The sequence below is a fragment of the Silurus meridionalis genome, chromosome 21 (genome assembly GCF_014805685.1).
Source record: "Silurus meridionalis isolate SWU-2019-XX chromosome 21, ASM1480568v1, whole genome shotgun sequence".
NCBI classification, from domain to species: Eukaryota; Metazoa; Chordata; class Actinopteri; order Siluriformes; family Siluridae; genus Silurus; species Silurus meridionalis.
The window spans coordinates 3,805,786-3,821,810 of NC_060904.1; the positions used below are offsets into that span (position 1 = coordinate 3,805,786).

The 16,025-nt window shown below is 39.9% G+C and overlaps 1 protein-coding gene across 9 annotated transcripts in view; it reads right to left on the reverse strand.

Annotated features, from left to right (window-relative positions):
- The window catches only part of sulf1 (sulfatase 1), an 87,737-nt gene that overhangs the window by 60,960 nt on the left and 10,752 nt on the right, over positions 1-16,025 (reverse strand). Inside the window, exon 1 of one of the 9 annotated variants that reach the window (XM_046833800.1) lies at positions 6,698-6,717. The exons of the other annotated variants lie outside the window; for them this stretch is intronic. The gene's annotated coding sequence lies outside the window, so the exon portion shown is untranslated. Of the gene's footprint in view, positions 1-6,697; positions 6,718-16,025 lie in introns of those variants that run through there. 9 annotated transcript variants of the gene reach the window in all.

Sequence of the window (16,025 nt, forward strand, 5' to 3'; positions counted from 1 at the left end):
CGCAAAGTGTGCATCATTTCCCACTGCTGTTAATTTACTTTGTGGCTCTTTGAAACGTCGACTAAAAATGTGTCATTTTCGTGCGCCTCAGTTTTCACGTACACTGAAACGTGTGAACAGCGTTTTCACATTGTTCCACTTTGAAGAGCGTTTTCGAAAAAAGCTCCGTTTTCGTTGAAAGAACGGTGTGGACGGAAGGCCAAAATGGAGAGAAAAATGAGTGTGGACATGGCCTAAGATAAATGAACATAAAATCCTCAGCAAGTCAGACACATTTAGTTGGAAATCCAAACACGGGACAATTCTCTTTTTTTTCTTAGTAAATAAACTAGCCCCGTTGGACATAACCACATGAAAGACGTTAGCCGGAGCGTATTCATCAATTGGTGAAAGAAAACCTGTCAGACGGAGAAGTTGAGATGTTAGGGCAGCACAATTATGCCTTAGATAGTCTCCCTCGAGACCATTATTCCTTTTCGTGTCATTTCTTGAAATACTCAGGGTAATGGAGTCACTATCAAAGTAGCTCAGCCACCCATTACGGGCCTCCGCAAGGCAAACACATCGCCCTTAGCTGCCCCGGGAACCTATACCGCATTTGTGTCGAAAGGCAGTAAGCGGATTTCTGTTACACAAAACGCATTCGATGAGTTTAATGACGGTTTGGAGCTCTTGCACTTTGCTCGGCAACAGAAAGAGAGCCTGACATACCAAACGCCATTTATAGGCAACCCGGATCATTAATCAAACACTTTCAGCAAAGGGATCCTTCGAGCGTATTGTCGGAACCACATCGCTGTGGCCACAAAGGACCACATTGTTCGACGTATGACATCATGTGATAGCAATTATACTTGATGTGCGAGGCGGCGACCACAAATTTGCTGCAAAACAGCAGTGTTCTTGATCTCCATATACACGTATGTCAAGTTTTTTTTTTTTTTTTTTAATCCGCTGCAAGTAATTTCGATATTTTTCCCCTCCATAAAATCCATGCAATGCTTTACATAAACAGCTGCATGGATATTAAGATGAGAAAAGACCAATGTCTGAAGAAATAAGCTTAAGAGAGAAGAAAAATTGCATGAAATGTGCGTTATGTGCGTTACCTGCCCCAATGGACCTCTGTTAACAGCTGTTCTAGTCCCCATTTTTTGACCACTAGTTGAAATAAAATATGAGTAGCTCAAAAGGCAGCTAAGCTTGCCAATGATTATGCAAAACCGAGAATGGAAATCCACAGCTATTAAACATTACATTTGTCCAAATCATTCATTAGAATTTTTTATTTATTTATATATTTGTGAAAGAGGAACTTATTTAAAGAGCACATTTATATATGGTATATAACTACGGATGAGCCGACACTGAATTTAAGAACATTTTCAGTGCTCAGGCAATGATCATGTTAAAGTTTAATTAGACTGGTATGTCTATGGAGTGGCACCACTACTTCGGAATGGTTTTCCATAACTGCAAATCTTTTCCCTTTGTAATTTAAAATAAAATCTGTTGTTTGGTCTGTCCAAATTTCAGGATTCATGCCAAATCTGTTTGACATTACTAGCAACTTACTAGTTAAATACGCAACGGTATTTACCAATGAAGCAAAGAAATTCGCTTTCCAAAACACAATCTAAAGGTCAAATATACATTAGAACTTAAAGATCTTGTGGAAAGTTCTGGGCTCTAAATAGAAAGAATCTTTGAAGGATTTCCTTTAGAGAAAAACAAATTAAAAACTTTTTGCTGTTTAGCCATTGGGCCTAAGCAGGGTGCTATTCGGGGATCCCCTTTTCAGCACCTTGGTGGTCAACAGAGTTGTCAAATGATCATGGGGGAAAAAAAAACCCACATCAACCCTAAACTGGAACGTATGTTGCCCTTGAACTTTTTAAGTTAAAACCCAATTCACAGCTCGGTGCGGCACTGCAAGAGCTGGAAAGCACAGAGGGGCTGAATCGAGAGCTGCGACTAAACGAATGGCTCCAATTAACACAGCAAGATGTCCAAATAAACCCCACCCCAATCGCAACCTTGTTTCCTTGCACGTGCACTAGAGTATGTCGACTTCAAATTTGCAGTTGATAAGTTGCAGATCGTGAAGCAGGTGATGCCAAGCGTTAAATCACATCCCTGCTGTGCAAAACAGTAAATCTGCTCACTTTTGAGAAAACTGAGATGTAAAAAAAATAAAAAGGTGGCACAAAGAGATAAGTGCTCTATGAATCGATCATCCAAACACGTGAGATCAATTGACAGATACAAAAAATTTGCAAAACGGTTATCGAGCTTGGACCGCATGTGGCGATCCCACCATGGTGGCCTACAGTGTATAAGAACACGCTCGGGAAAACGGAATTTCTATTTGGGTCCTGCAGAAAAAAATTATGTTCGCTTTCGCAGACCTGCCTCGGTGGACCAGGCGCTTACACAGGCAGGTCCTTTTCCTGCCAATCGAAGATCATCACTTTGTGCTCGAGAACATCTGCTCACCCCGCAGACGTTGTATCGCAACGGAAAATCTGAAGAGCAGGATTTTTTTTCTGGCATGAAACGATTTCGCTTTTCAAACAAACTAACAGTAATAAAGTAGGTGTGAGTTTTATTAGGAAGGTTCAGAAACCTTACCATTGTTCCTCCTTAAAATTCCCAGCAGACCTCAGAACGCACATGCACGAGTTTTATGGTGCCTAAGCATTTCTCAAAAGTCACACAGTTCATCCTCAACTCAAATGCAACTCGAACTCAAATGTGATTGACAAATGTGAAATGGCATCATTCCTCCCACACAGAGAGCACGGCCTTGCCGATTTTCCCTTTACAATCCCCCAGATCGCTTTGGCAAAATCCGAATCTAACTTGTATGATGAAAGTTTTCCAAAAGCAATATCAATTAACATCAGCAGCTTAATGGTGACTGACCTCCGAAATGCATTGATGGTTGCATTTAGAGTCACATTTAAGAAGAACCAACATTTGTTGCCCATTGACTGGAAGGAATAGTGCTTGTGTAGGAACACTGACAGTCATTTCTGACCCAAGAGTCATTTATTTTGGAGGATGTTCTGGAGAATTGGCCAGAAAATCAACTTGTCAAAAGCTCTTTCTGAACCTTTAAACAAAATAACTGAAAAAACAATTGATAATTGAAAGGGAGCTCTTGTCCTGTTGCCCTCAGAATGCTTGAATAAAAGACCAGGACAGTAGAATCGTTTAAGAAAAGATGGTTTAAGGCTTATGTTTATGCCCAATAAACAGCTCATGCCAGCCCTCGAGACGGCAAATACGGCTCCACACTGCTTTATGTTGGACAGCATGCTGCTTGTCTGTTCTTTTTGTCTTTCTGCTGACATCGAAAAAAAAAAAACCCTAAAATCTCTAATGTCTTTCTTGCTGGGTCTTAAAACAGAGGAGGGAATGCTTATTAAATCTGTCGAAAGGAACGATACAGAACACAAGGACACTATGCAACGGGTGTAACGGTACACAAAATTTACAGTTCGGTATGTACCTCGGCTATTAAGTCGAAATTCGGTTTCATTTCAGTAGATTTAAGGGGAAAAAAATGCACAACAAAATCGCTTGCCTTTTTTTTTATTAATGCAGCTTATTATTATTAACGTGAACAACAATTTACATTTTTTTATATTTTTCAATGAAATGCCTGTTCGATTAAATAATATATACATTAATATTTCAATATTTCACTCAAATAAATTATATAAAAATAAAATCGAATAAATCAATCAAATGTAATAGTATTTTATTGATTAAATTGAGAAATTTATCAAATCTGCAGAAGTTAAATTGATTAAAATTAAATAAATGGAAAAATGGCAATTGTTAGACCCCATTTGGGTAATACAGATGTGCATTTCATAGTTAATTTTCTAAAGATGTGTTCTACTTATTTCTGCATACTTTAACAACTTTATTCACATTTATTCACTCCCTGGATATGCAGAATTGTCAGGATTTTCTTTTTTTAAAAGAGAAATTCGCCAACGCTAAAGAATCTGTAGCGCTAGTTTTGGCAGCGCTAAGTTTTTGCGCATGTGCAAAACAAAATCCGAGTTACACAATGGTCTACGAATCGTATTTCCAGTACGCGTAAGGAGCCACAGTGACTCTGCGCTAACTCTAGTTTCTTTTTTTTTTTATGGCATTGTTGTGTATGTTTTTACGTTTAATAATAAAAACAAAAACACAGTGACACTACGCTCAAAGTGCGAAGCAGAGACTAAACAAACTTGCGGGTCGCCACTCGATGCAGCCCTGAGGAAACTTGTTTGTTTGAACTATGTAAAAAGGATTGCAATCGGTGTACACGTTCACCAAACCGGAAACCCTGTACCAAAATGGTTCGGTACAAATATGTGTACCGTTACACCCCTACTTTATGCCTATACTAGAATTTGTAATAGATGCATAGGTGGCACTGGAATCAAAACGAGGAATAAACCTATAGATTTAACTGCGTGTTTCTGGTCCTTCCATCGCTCCTGCACTAAATCTGTTGGATTTAAGAAAGTATTTGGACGGATCACAGCACACCGACCTGCTTTACATTAAACCACCTCGTAATCACATCCGCGTGTGCGTTCGGTTTACGACGTACAGTAAATAAACCATCCTCTTCTTAGGCATGCCAGTAACATGCCAGGCTTTTAAGCACTGGGAATGTGCACATAATCAAAAAACTGGAATAAAGATATATGGAAATGTGGAAAGAGAGGTTCCGAGGCAGTCGACCAGGTCACCTGTTATTGCCATCATGAAAGTATCCACAGGAGGGCAAGGTTTTCAGAGGCTAGTGGAAAAATCAGAGCGCTAGTGACCATCTGAAAAGGCAGTTCGCGCCCTCCTTTGACGTCGGGATTTACAATCTCTCTGATCATACCTCTGCTGCTCAGTACACACTACTTGGAACATCTGGATTATCTGATACAGAAAGAAAGAAACAACTCATGCATCCAGGAGTGAACTCTTCCCCACGCCTAAATTACAACTTTTATTATTAAGCCTTTATTATTTCCCATATGATATGACTTAAGGTAGCTCTCGGCTACTTGAAGATGCTACAGCAAATGCTTTGATCTGCTGGAGAATGATCTCAACAGGACTACTTTATGTGGTGTAAGAATCAGTGTTCTATAGCGGACATCCGTTAATGCTACCCAAGAAAGTGCTAGGCATTCACATAAGGAGGGGGCGGTCCCTAATTCCAGATGGATATCCGATTAGAAATGATAAAGAACTCATCAAATGCATTTTCCACTCTAACAAATTCATTATGCCCCTAAAGAGTTTTTTCGACTTGCTACTCTGGAAATCCCTACAAGTGTATGTTGAAAGACCTTTGTTTTTGGATTCAAAACAGCGTATTTCAATTACAAAGTAAAAAGAACACTTACAATTCCAAAGTGTGGTGCCTTAATGTGTTTTTTTTTTTTTCAGGTGATAAAAACAAAGATGTTCCTGCATCTCAGGTGAAATTCATTTCTCTGAATTATTCAGTAGAATCTCAGGAAGAGCATTTACACATTTCACCTCAAAGCAATTCACCTATCAGACTTTCGCTCATGTAATAGAAGAGGAACAAAACCAAACTGAGGCAGGGAATGTAATTCCTGGCAAGGAATGTAAAGCTCTGGGTTACTGATCGGAAGGTCGAGGGTTCAAGCCGCTGTATCACCAAGTTGCCACTTTTGGGGCCCTTGAGCAAGGCCCTTAACTGTCTGTGCTCCAGTGGCGCTGTAACCACAGCTTCCCAAAATTGCTAGGATACGTGAAGAAATAATTTCCCAGTGAGATCAATAAATTATTCTAAACAAAAAACAAACAATAAAAGTAGTTTAATGATTAAAATTACCATTACAGTTTTGAAAGAAAAAAAGAAAGAAATAAATAAAGAAAGAAAATTAAAGGCAGAATAAACAATAGAGAAAGACTGAAAAAAATTAAGCAAAAAAAAAAAAGAGACAGGCGGATGCAGAGAGACAGAAGGAAGGAAGGAAGGAAGGAAGGAAGGAAGGCTAAAAGTCAAACACAAAGAAAGACAAAAAATTAATGAAGGCTGCAGACAAAAAAAAAGAGAGGAAAGTTGAAAGGCTCAAAAGGAGAGAGAAATGTGCAGAGAGACAAAGAGGAAAATAAGCTAAGATAAGGAACGATGAAAGGAAGGAAGGAAAGAGTGGGATGAAAAATGGTCAGAAACAGGAACACAAATGAAAAACTGAAAAAAGAAGAGATGCATGCATAGCCCGGAAAAAAAGAAAGAAGAAACACCTGAAGTACAATAAGCATTTACAGAAAAGTCAAATATGTAACATCTCCCCCCCTCTCATTCTTTATAGTTCTGTAGAAAACCACAAAAACGTGGCTTGATCTGAAACTGTACACCATTTGTTCCATGATGGCTTATTTTTCTCTGAGGAACCTCAGAGCAGGTAAAGGAAATTACAAGACATGACAAGTGTAGCTACGTCCTACCCTTCTCTGATGGAGCCCGCAATTACATCGGAGTGTTGATCGATATATTTAGTGAACGAGTTCTTCTTACTACTTCCTCGCAAATCATAAATCGATCTCGAATCAGGGCTCACTGGAGGGAAAAAAAAAAGTCTGACCTGAGCGTTTTCATTTCACACTCATGAGCAGCTATTCTGTCTGTAAAAATAAACCATGAGCTCACCAGCGGCGGTGGCGGCGTTCAGGTGTCTGCTCTCTGCGTCACTCTCCAGATGTCAGCTCCCATCACAGAGGCTGCATTAATCTTGCCCGAGACACACAGTGTTTTGGCCCCCAGCATCTCCGTGTCTGCCTGCTGTGACGCCCTGAAGCGAAGTGCCATAAACCCCCCCGATACCCCCCCTCCTTTTCCGAGGTCTGCTGATATGAACGCTTGGTCCTGGGACTATATTTTGTTTAGGAAGTGAGTCATAAATTAGAGGAGCACTGAGCAGACGGGGAGAACTTGGACAGAGAGGGTTCTGTGGCTGGGCTTCATGATACGAACAGTAGACAAGCCGAAGGTATGCAAGACAGCCTGGTAAGGGGGGGCACGGCAAAAAATTATAAATAAATAAATAAATCAATCATGTTAGCATCGTTTCATTAATTATGCCTCATGGGAAAATCTGCTGACCAACAAGTTGGTCTATTCAGTACTGTTTCTTTGAATACATTTAAAATATTACAGGTAATAACGAGGATTTTGGTCAAAGCCAATACCAAAGTTTCTGCTGGTTTTACAAGACAAATTAAAGACTTAAGACCTTTTTAAAATTGAAATTTAAGATTTGTATCATGACATCAAAAGCACACACACAGAACTACATTGTTGGCAACTGGCCTTAACAGAGTTCTAAATTAAAAAATGTTTTCATGCCAAGTATCGCTAAACTTGCACTTCTCTAAACAAATAAAATCCAAATAAACAAATAAAAAGTTTTTATGTCTGTGGTACAGAAAGCTGATTGGCTGTTGCATGTTTGTCTCGTTTGTTGCCTTAATTTGGCGAATTATATTTGGACTAGCGAAAGAAAACTACAACGGAAACCAAAACAAGAACATTCCAAAGTGCTGCGGGAGCATTTCAATGGTCGTTAGAGGTAGAATTACCTGGACATAATTAAAGTACGACCTGTTTAAAATGAGTTAAGTCCTAAGACCAGTGAATTGTGTTTCCTTAAAAAAGGTATTCAACCTTACATACACTTGATGGAAAAAAATTATTGGGAAATCAGATTTTTCCAGCCATGTGTGTTTCTTTCCCAAATTGTTAGCACATTAGATGAAATACAATTGTACAAGGTGTCTTTAGACACGATAGCACGACATCTGAGTGGCCTGCTATAGAACACCTTTAGGATGAATGTGAATGCTGACTGCACCCCAGGCCTCCTCACCTCATCTCAATTAGTACCTGACGTTACGAACACCCTTGAACGCAGAATGGGCACAAATCTCCACAACAAAGTTCTTCCCAGAAGAGTGGAGGTTATTTTAATAGTAAACAGGGGCTTAAAAGTGGAATAGGATGGAAAAAACACATACAAAAGTCCATATAGTGCACATAGTAGTTTATGAAGCAAATTTATGTTCTAGAAAAAAAGAAATAGCAATCAATTGGCAAACTGACTGGAATATTTATTATTTAAAAAAAATACCCTGTTCACCTGTAGTATCTTGCTTTTAAGAAATAAAAACCTTACTAAGTTTGAAAAGCTGGGTGAAATCTGAGCAAAACTCTGGGGGGAAAAAAAATATACAAATAAAGCTGAATTTATGTCAGTGCAAGCATACCGTAGAGTGCAGTTAAGACAGACGGAAAAAAATCAGTAAGTGGAACCATACTTAGAAACATCCACTCCCCTGGTAGTTCCTGAACAGATCTTTTTTTTTTTTTGTTTTGTTTGTTTGAAAGCTTTGCAGGACTGTTAAAAGGGAAAGTGGAAAGGCTGGGGATGAGATTTCCTCTGCTCAGGTCTGGAAGGAAGCTCCCACAGTGTAATAACAGCCTGTGCCATGCGGGACACACACAGGAGCGAATAAAGTCCGTTCGGACCCGGCGTTTTTTATTTATATTTATTATATATATATATATATATATATATATATATATATATATATATATATATATATATATTATATATATAAAAAATAAAACCCAGACATATTGATATAGTGGACAGAAGGAACATCGCTGTCCCGTCTGGTTTGAGAGGAAACACGATCTGTGTGGAGATGAAGATATAGTATTTAAAGGAAAAGGAATTGAAGGTACGCCCTTCTCAGATGTAATCTATCAGCCAGGTCATGCTCGTGCGCACCGGAGCTTTAAGTACAAATCCTCACTTGCTTTCAGCAATATCATTTCCGACTATCTGGTACTGGTAAGACAAACTATTCCAGCTGTCTAAGAACTAGATGACTTTGAGGTGAGATACAATACAATCTTAGGTATGCTTCAGATATTATAGAGAAACTTTCTGGCAACAGTTTGAGAGGGGGGGGACCAGATAAAAGAAAAGGGCTTTTTACTTTTTGAAACTGCTGCCTTATAGATTATAGAAATAATTAGACAAAGCAATGCAATCTTTAGGAGTCTGGAAACAGTGGACAAGAGAAGAGTATACACCCTGGATTAGGTGCCAGTTTTGGTGCAAATGAGTGTAGCAGATTTAACTACTGGCATTTTGGAAATGGGAAGAAATGGAGTTTCCAGAAAAAACCTCAGGAACCCAAGTTCGCATGAGGTAACAAGGTCTGAACTGACCTGTGAACAAGATGATACTCAACTGTTCTGAGGACAGTGATCATTTTGGTTTGTACAAGATGGCCACCATATAATGTTACATGCCAAGTTTTCTTTTATAGATAACTTAGCTGGAAATCCATGTTAGCCAAAGAACTGAATGGATGGATCAGCCTGGTTGCTCCAGTACTACAAGTAACCAAGTCTAGGTTGATTGTGTAAATTGAATTTCCCACCAAAGAATGCATCAGATTCCCTTCATTGGAGATACAGAGGTAAGCATCAGGATCAGATTAGTGCGCGGCTACGTTTGCCGCATTCCTTTGTCTGTTGGATGCTATCAAACATGAGGGTTTGTTTAGAGAAGGTGCATGGGTGCGTGCTCGAAAGCATCCTCTGAGACGGCATCATGATGGCATCAGGGAGATGAATGTGCTGTAGTTAGCGGACTCAAAACAGTCACTCCATTGTTAAAACATTCCATGTACTGTAACTGCGATGACCTCAGTTTGCTGTCGGAGATGAAATCGAAATTCTGTGTGATTGAAAGTCAATCATTTTAAACATTCAGTGTTTAATTACAAACAGCAATAATGCCCCTGTCCTGGTTAAGGAGGAGGATTTTCTGATTCAGTGACCCTACAGTATATTGGGATGAGTGGTGGATGAAATAACCCAAATCCCACCGAGCAGCTCCAGGTGGCATTAGCTGTTTGTTCGGTGCTGGAACGTCGACACGTTTTACGGCTCCCAGCAGCCCGTTGACCCTGACTGAACTCCTCCATTAGCAACCCGCGTTTCTTCCGAGTTTTGTTATGTCGTGGCAATTTCACGGGAAGACACACTCGGCCATGCAGATCTCCGTTCTTTGGATAAAGCATGATCGAAGAGTTAGGGGTTTCGAAAAATGCTGGATGACGACTGCAGAGCATTAACAAGAGCGGTGGTACTGTATAAAGTTTGGAAACTTCATCGCAAACACTTCCAAGCACTTCAGCCAAACTCCCCTTAAACGTTTTAAGCGTTTTCCAATTGCGAGGTGTCCGACACACCTGCCACACAACGACGTTAACGGATGCGACGATCGGCGAAGCGAGTGCCAACAGGCTAATAAACATTGTTAGCATATGTTTCAAAAGGGGGACATGTAAGAGAGAGGAAATGAAAGCTGGCGTGCTTGACAATCACACCTTATCCAGCGCTCCTGGCACCACAGCGCCAGGCTTTTATAGACATCGGAAAAGGCATTCTGGTGAGAAATTACTCTTTTTCCTTGACATGGACTGGCCCGCTCGACCTACAGCCCTCAGATATTTAGATTCTCGGAACAGAGAAAAAACTGGACTCAATTTAAACCAACACCTAAAGTACCAGGCTGAAAACCAGGTCTGGCAGCACAAACCTTCCTCCAACTTCTTTCTGGCAATCTTCAGAAAAGAAACACTTAAAAATAATAATAATAATTAAAAAAAATCTTCTGGTTCCTGCAGCTGTTAAAAAGGAAAAAAAACTATCACATTCGATGCTTTCCCGTCTTAAGTAATAATGAAAAGGCTTTTTATTAACACAAACATGCATGTTATTAGAAGTGGGTAAGATGCAAAAGTTTGAGCACCCTTGGTCACTTTGCATTGCACTTCTCATTGCGTTCTCATTTGTTTAGATTGGCGCTTTGTGGTATCTACTAATCACCAACAAACAGTTCAGCATCAGAAAGTTTTAGGCTCATGATCATTTTAATAGATATCAGTGTATGACTTATTAATATTATTCCATTAATACATTGTGTGCAAAGAGTAAAAGAGTCTTTTCACATAAAGTCTTGTGACAAAAATGATAATAGGAACATTATAGCCATAATAAATCATAGTATTTTAAATGCTTAAATATATTTGAAGGCAAATATTTTTGAATGAAGTAATATTTTACCTTGTGTATTTCTACTTTAACTCAATTACATAATTCAAAAAGCACATCTAAATCTTTTGGTCAGGTCTCAGTCAACTTTCATATATATAGTGTATTTTTTCTCTAGTGTATTTATAGTTCTGATTTAGGAATCAGCACTAAAATCCACCAGAGGAAAAGGTTTCATAACACTTCCTTAAGCAGTAAGCACAGGGTCGACGCAGCAAATTACGATTAGCGAGAAGTCTTATGTTTGGATTATCGGCATAAATGTTTATCGCGTGCTAAGTCAGACTAATTAAATATATAAGCGTCTCGGACTTAACCCGTACAAACCGGTCCGTTCGTTTTTAAAAGCCGCCGCGATCTCAAAGGTGTGCAGAAAGCGTCACAATGACTTTTCAGTCCACACTCGAATGGGGAGTTTACGCAGGCACTCCCAGCGGACCTGTATCACGTAGCGACATTTTCTCGAGGGACCGACTTGTACCAGCTGCTCGTGGCAACTGGAGTTTATTGGCTCTTAAATTTAGACCTTTAAAATTCAAGGCTGCGAAGTGAAGAAAGATGAACGACGATGTAAATCACATTGATGGCTGTCATAAGCCTTGAGTTCTTGGTGACTATTGGCTCTCCAGACTTCCAAGTGCACATTGTTGTCTGCCGGATCGACATGAGACACGCGTCACGGAAAAGTGATTTCTGTATGCCGAAAGACAGACCTGATGCTTACAAAGACTCTATTCGCCGTCAAACAAAAAATTTTTTTTTAAAGTTAATGTTAGCACAAAGACCAAGAACAGTGTGTGTGTGTGTGTTGGGTGGGGAGTGAAACCCCGTTTCCTGTGAAGAAGTAGAAAGACTACTGGTAATTAAGTCATTCAGCTGAACAGGAGGTGGCTTAATAACAGGCGTCTCATGCATATCTGAAAGAAAAAGAAAAAAAAAAAAAACCTGGCCCTCTTTCATTTGTGCCCAGCACTCGTAACAAGTTAGCATTAGCATTTTACAGCTTCTGACTGGATAGGTGATATAGCAGCCAGGTAAGAAAAAGAGAGGAAGGAAAGAGACAGCAATTGCCTGAAGGGTCTAAATCAATGGCTGTAAATAGATTTGACCAGGAAACACCTTTTTACACGCAGGCTTTAATAACTAGATAATTAAACGCTCTCAAATGTACTTTATTCAAGGAAAAAACAAAAACAAGAAGAAACACCATGCTTACTAGGGTTGCAAATTTCCAGGAATTTTCAAGACTGGAAACTTTCCATGGGAATTAACAGAAATTGACGGGAACAAAATGAGAAGATACAGAATTGCAGGTAAACCTATAACAGGGAACTTTAACATAGTTGGACACACCCCATACATGTACTATGCATTCCTCCATAACCTGATGCAGAACATTTCTCCAATCGTGCACCAAAAATGTCCATCTTGGCGAGTGTTCAAATAAATTACATAAATATTACAGACATTTACCGGCCAAAAGTTTGGGCACATTAATATTTGTAATATTTTGGGAATAAGTCCCTTATGCCTGCATTTATTTGACCAAAAATACAGAACAGTAAAATTGTGAAATATATATTAAGAAATATCTATAATTGTTTTACCTCCAATTAAATCAGTCAAAAATAAAATCTAATAAAAAAATCCATTAGTTTGCATGAATGTCAGCTTATGACCAAATAATGTTTATATTTGTTTGTACATGTATAATTTCGATGCGTTTTTTTCCTTTAAATTCCCGGTAAGTTTACAACTTGGAATATTTCCCAAACTCCTTAGATGAAGTTCATATGAAAAGCTTCTGGAAATTTACTGGAAAATGTCCGCCCCTTTGCAACCCTAATGCTTACTTTGAGTGCCTGCCAAGTACATAGAGTTAATATTGATTAGTAGGAAGATCAGACCAGCTCTTTACACTGACGAATCAGGAAGTACAATGAAAAGATAATAAAACAAGATAACATTTGTCTTAACACATGCCCTCCAAACTTACACCTCACCTAACATACTGCATGCAATAAAGGAATAAAAACCTGAACCTAAATGTATAATTATGTAGTAAAATGCATGAAGATCAAAAGAGAGGGCGAAAATAAAAAAGTACAGGTAGAAAAAAAGCCGTAGAATTCTGGAAAATAAAATAAATTGACTTTTCCCAAGAGAACAGCGAATCAAACCAAAACTGCATTTTGGATTAAATCCCCAGATTCACTTTGCCAATACCTGCATTAGCATAAAGTGTCAGTATTTACTATTTTGTCAATCAAAGCTGACAGAGAGGGTGAGAAGGAGGAGAAAATGGATATAAAACTATATATGTAAGATTCATATGTGCGTTTTGAACATCCCATTCCACATTTAGTCCCCATTTGTTGTTATAATAACCTCCCCATTTTTCTGGGAAGATGTTCCTCTAGATTTTAGAGTGTGCTTGTGGAGATTTGTGCTCATTCAGCCACAAGGGTGTTAGTAATATCAGCTACTGATGAGGTGAGTAGGTGCAGTCGGTATTCCAATTCATTACAAACGGTTCAGTCCAGTTAAACTCAGAGCTGCAGGCCTTTCAAGATCTTCTACTCCAACCCATGTTAACAATATGTTCATGGAGCTGGAACATTGTCACGCTAGAACACTGCAGGGTCTAACGAAGGGAAAATGTAATGCTAAAGCATCAGAAGACATCCCACAATTCTGTGCTTCAGCTTTGTGGTTGAGAAACACATATGACTGGAAAAATCAGACGTCCCAATACTTTTGTCCATAACGTGTATTTAAACAGAGACAGCTAGTCATTGATGAGGTCAGCACGCAGAGGCGTTTTCCTCTGTCTCAGGCTCTGTGCCTTTTAAAACATTAGCTGTGACTCGTCCTGCCATAACCCCCGAGACCAGAAATCCGAATCTTGTGAAGTCATTGCTGAAAACCGAGGCGTCCATGTAAACAATAGACATGAGAACAGATGACTAAGGGCTTTACTTCGGAAGACGTCGTGGAACTTTTCAACCGAGTGCTGCCATATAGGGAACCGTTTCAGCCGTAACATCCCTCTGCCCTCTTGGCTGAACTCCCCTAAGGTTATTTTAAAATTTTTTTTATTAACCCTCATACTGATCCTTTCCACACTCTGCCTTGTCTTCTTCATGCTCTCCATAGAAGGGACTTGGACGAATTAAAAGTGCTTGGAGCAGCGCGTGCTATCTTCTGCCTCCGGATTCCGTGCTGTTAGATAGCGAACAGCCAGACCTGGCCGGCTGTGTTCATTCCACACCCGCCTGCATCCTGTTCTCACACACAGTTGCTGCTCTGCCATGATTCACAATGCAATTTCCACTCATTTGGAGAGAAGACAGTCTGGTCTTGCTCTGACCATCTTTACCCACCACCTGGCACCAGATATCTTTAGCTGAAATGCAAACAGCAGCCTGGCCTTCCTTCTGTGGTTTTTTTTTTAAAACCTCAATTTCTCCTAGAAAACAGTTTGATCAGAATTAGGGTTCAGGATATTTTTAAGACTAAAAACTTTTATATGGAAATGCCACGGGAATTAATGGGAACAAACTGGGAATTTACAAAATTGCAGGTTAGCCTATAACAGGGAACTTAAATGTAGTCTGGAAAAAAATTTTTTTTTGAATATATAATTTTTCAATTTCTAACACCTGGACATACTGCAGGGCCACTGAGGCCACACCCCCTACATGCACTGTGCCTCCCTAAATAATTTATTCAATCCTGCACTCAAAAAAAAACAGATTTGGGTTTCCTTGTTCGAATGAAGGGAAAATGTCATGCTCCGCATCCAGACATTCTGTATGATTGTGGCTGACAGTTTGTTGAAGAACCACATAAGGCTGGAAAAGTCAACTGTTCCAATACTTTTGTCAATACTACATCTCGGCAAATCAAAACCAAAGTTGCCAAAGGATCTCAAGGATGTCGGGGCACAAGGAGGAGGACACCCCAGATTGGACATGGCACAACCACACACGCGCACTCAATGGCAACAAAGATTTGGAAATGCCAGTTAGACTACAATGTATGTCTTTGGACTGGGCGAGAAAAGCCCTTAAGCACAACTACACAGGACTGGGGCAGGCTTCATTCCTGAAGCTCTAGAGGCAAATCGCAGAAACCTGTAAGCCACCAAAAATTCAGACAGCTGAATGAGCATTATGCTAGTCTCTACTATGTGCTGTATTTCCTGGTAAACACCAACTCAAAGCACTCCTTACAGACGCTGATGGATTCACTTCACTTCCTTGCTATAAAAAGGCATGCCGGTGAACATGTTTTATGCAAGACTTTCAGCGTTGAATTAAAATAGCCGGTCATTGTTCACCCTTCGCTCCATGAAGAGCGGGCACGTCTATCTGGCTCGCTCCCATCTCTGAATCACGCAACCACGTCGACATCCACATTACATTTCATTTCCGATGAGGAAATCTGAAGACCACAGGACTGCGCCGGTTCGCAGCAGAGACTTTTGTAAAATCTTACGAAGCAGATCAATAAGAAAAAGGCAGGGTGTTTGCTCTGGCGCGCCGCCCAGGTGAGCTCATTTTAATGGCCACAATTAGAGCCGGGGGACATTCACACTGCCATCAATAGACCTCCCATCTGTGTGTTCAGGCTGTGTGTTTCCCCGTCAAATACAATTCTGCTCGACTCGAGGGGCTTCCACGTCTCTTCAAACACGCTCAGAAAAAGACACGGAGAAGTCAGACCGACCGGTCTGTCTACTGCCGCCCTCATCCATCCGCTTTAAAACGCGAGCAAACAATCCACGCTCGGTGCCTAGCAACGCACAACAAGGAGCAGTAATGAATTCAGAACCAACACTGTC